Here is a 3,049-nt window from a genome sequence, read left to right on the forward strand (position 1 = left end):
CTTGCGCTTCCTAGGTAAGCGCTCTACCACTGAGCTAAATCCCCAGCCCTCCTCCTCCTCCTCCTCCTCCTCCTCCTCCTCCTCCTCCTCTTCTTCTTCTTCCTCTTCTTCTTCTTCTTCTTCTTCTTCTTCTTCTTCTTCTTCTTCTTCTTCTTCTTCTTCTTCTTCTTCTTCTTCTTCTCCTTCTTCTTCTTCTTCTTTTTTTTTTTGGTTCTTTTTTTCGGAGCTGGGGACCGAACCCAGGGCCTTGCGCTTCCTAGGCAAGCGCTCTACCACTGAGCTAAATCCCCAACCCCTCCTCCTCCTCCTCCTCCTCCTCTTCCTCCTCCTCCTCCTCCTTCTCCTCCTCCTCTTCTTCTTCTTCCTTCTCCTCCTCCTCCTCCCCTCCTCTTCCTTTTCTTCCTCCTCTTCCTCCTCTTCCTCTTCATCCTCATCCTCTTTTCCCTCTTTACCCCCTTCTCCTCCTTTTTGATCTTTCCAGACAGGATTTTTGTGTGCAGCCTTGGCTGTCCTAGAACTCACTCTATAGACCTGGCTGGCCTCAAACTCACAGAAATTCAACTGCCCCTGCCTCCAAAATGCTAGGATTAAAAGGCATGTGCCATCACCACCAGGCATTCCTTTTGTTGTTTAGAGACAGGGTTTCACTATGTAGCTCTGCCTGGTCTCAAACTCACTGGCTAGTCTTACGTCAACTTGACACAAGCCAGAGTTAGATGAAAGGAGGAAACCTCAATTGGAGAAAATGGCTCCATAAGATCCAGCTATAGGGCATTTTCTTAATTAGTGATTGATGGGGGACCCCATTATAGAGCTACCTCTGGGCGGGGCTGAGCTGATGGTTCTGGGTTCTATAAGAAAGCAGGCTGAACAAGCCATGGGGAGCAAGTTAGTAAGCAGCACCCCTTCATGTCCTCTGCATCAGCTCCTGATTCCAGACTCTTGTTCTGTTACAGTTCTTGTCCTGACTTCCTTTAATGATATGAAAGTGTAAGTCACATAAACCCTTTACTCTCCAACTCACTTTTTGGTCATGGTGTTTCATTACCACTGCAATAGAAACCTTAAGTAACCTTTCCGGTGGCGATGACTTCCCCATGAGAACATGCCTCTTGAAAAGGATCTCTTTCATCCCTCTCCAGGAGAGGAGAAGAGGAAACACAAGAAAAGGTGCCTGGTACTGAGCCCCAATTCCTACTTTATAGACGTGAAATACCCAGAATGCTATAAAATCACCACAGTGTTTAGCCATGCACAGACGGTAGTCTTGTGCGTTGGAGGCTACGATGCACTCTGTCCGCCTACAGCTGGAAAAGCAAGGCTGGCAGAAAGGTGCTTCTTCAGGAGGAAGCAGTGCTGAGAGCCCCTGATTCAAGATGTGTGGGAACCTTCCCAATAAACACATTTTGGATTAAAAAAAGAAAAAAGAAACCCTAAGTAAGACACCCACCATATAGACTGACTTTGAACTTGTGTCTAAGTCTCCTGACCCTGTCTCCTGAAGGCTGGGATTACAGGTTGTGTTCCCATGCTCAACCCAGATTCAGGTTTCTTTTTTCTTTTTCTTTTTTCCAACAAGGTATCTTTTGGTATCTTTTGGCCCAAAACTCAGTCATATCAAGAGTCGTTTCCCAGTCACCCCTGACCTCTAGGCACCCACTTCTCCCAGAGATGATGGCATGACCAGCTTTTACAGATTCTCCCAGAACTGTTAGTAAACATTTTTTTTTTTTTGGTTCTTTTTTTCGGAGCTGGGGACCGAACCCAGGGCCTTGCGCTTCCTAGGCAAGCGCTCTACCACTGAGCTAAATCCCCAACCCCAACATATTTTTTTTACCCAAATACTAAATATTTAGACAAGTTGAACCCCCAAATCCTGCAGGGACTAATGGAAGTCCCAGGGAAGGCACTGCTGGGGACAAATGACTCTGAAGGGGGTGGGGAAAACCATTTCTTGTGGGGCCTCTGCTGTTTTCTGTTGGCAATATATTTTGTAGACTGCCTGCTGTGGTTTGATATGCACCATCCCCTGAGTACACTCAGGATGAGTTTTAATTCCAGCCAGGCACGGTGGTGCAGGAATGTGATCCTAGCACAAGGTACTGAGACTGGTCTCGAACTCTATCCAAACTGAGACAACAGAGAACATGACTGTCCTTGTTCTTGGAGATCATATCATATCAATATCATAAGGGACACGCTACGGAGAACTTCAGGAATGAAGTGGCAAGAAAGTTGTGACTACTTTTGTTGTTAAAGGCAAGGATGGGATGTGGCTGGAGAGGTGGCACAGTGGCCTCTTTCTGTGAGAGAAAGAGAGCTGCTCTTTCACAGTGCGATCCCTAGCATCTGCAGTCAGGTGGTTCAAAACTGCCTGGAACTCTGGCTGCAGTGGGTTCTGACACCTCTGGCTCCTAGGGTACCTAAACTCACATACACATAGCCCCCGCCCCCCCCCACAAGTTAAAAATAATAAAGATAAATCGTCTTTTAGAAGCTGGTGAGAAAGCTTCTCCTTGTGATTTTCTAATGATGCCATACCTGCCCACTTGGGTTGTGGCTTCTTCCTTTAAATACCCTTTCTCCCAGCCTCTTGGGGTTGAACTCCTGTGCCCCTGCGTGGGATATGAGTTTCGACCCCAGTGCCCTGGTTCCTACCAATAAACCTCATGTTTATTACAGAAAAAAAAAAAAAAAGAAGCCAGTGAGATAGTGAGATAGCTCAGCAGGTAAAGGCACTTGACTAGAAACCATGATGACCTCAGTCCCCAGAACCAACATGACTGAAGGAGAGACCCAGCTCTCACAAGTTGGGTCTCTCACCTCCATATGCTGGCTGTAGCACGCATGCCCCATCCATCCAAACGAACGAACAAACAGACAAACAAACAAATAAATGTAAAAACCAAAAGGTTGGTGATGTAGCTCAGTTGGCAAAATCCTTGGCAAGTATGAGCGAGGCTCTGGGTTCAGCCGCTAGCACTGAATAAACTGGGCATGGTGGTATGCCCATGTAATCCCAGCACTCAGGAGGTGGGAGGACCAGGTA

General features: G+C 47.0%; 1 pseudogene across 1 annotated transcript; it reads left to right on the forward strand.

Annotated features, from left to right (window-relative positions):
- The first annotated feature begins 222 nt into the window (after positions 1-222).
- On the forward strand, positions 223-1,399 carry LOC108348875 (40S ribosomal protein S27-like; annotated as a pseudogene). Its single transcript, XR_015652839.1, has one exon. The product of XR_015652839.1 is annotated as a 40S ribosomal protein S27-like (transcript).
- Positions 1,400-3,049: the final 1,650 nt, after the last annotated feature.

This window comes from Rattus norvegicus, chromosome 1 (genome assembly GCF_021556685.1).
Source record: "Rattus norvegicus strain SHRSP/BbbUtx chromosome 1, alternate assembly SHRSP_T2T, whole genome shotgun sequence".
NCBI classification, from domain to species: Eukaryota; Metazoa; Chordata; class Mammalia; order Rodentia; family Muridae; genus Rattus; species Rattus norvegicus.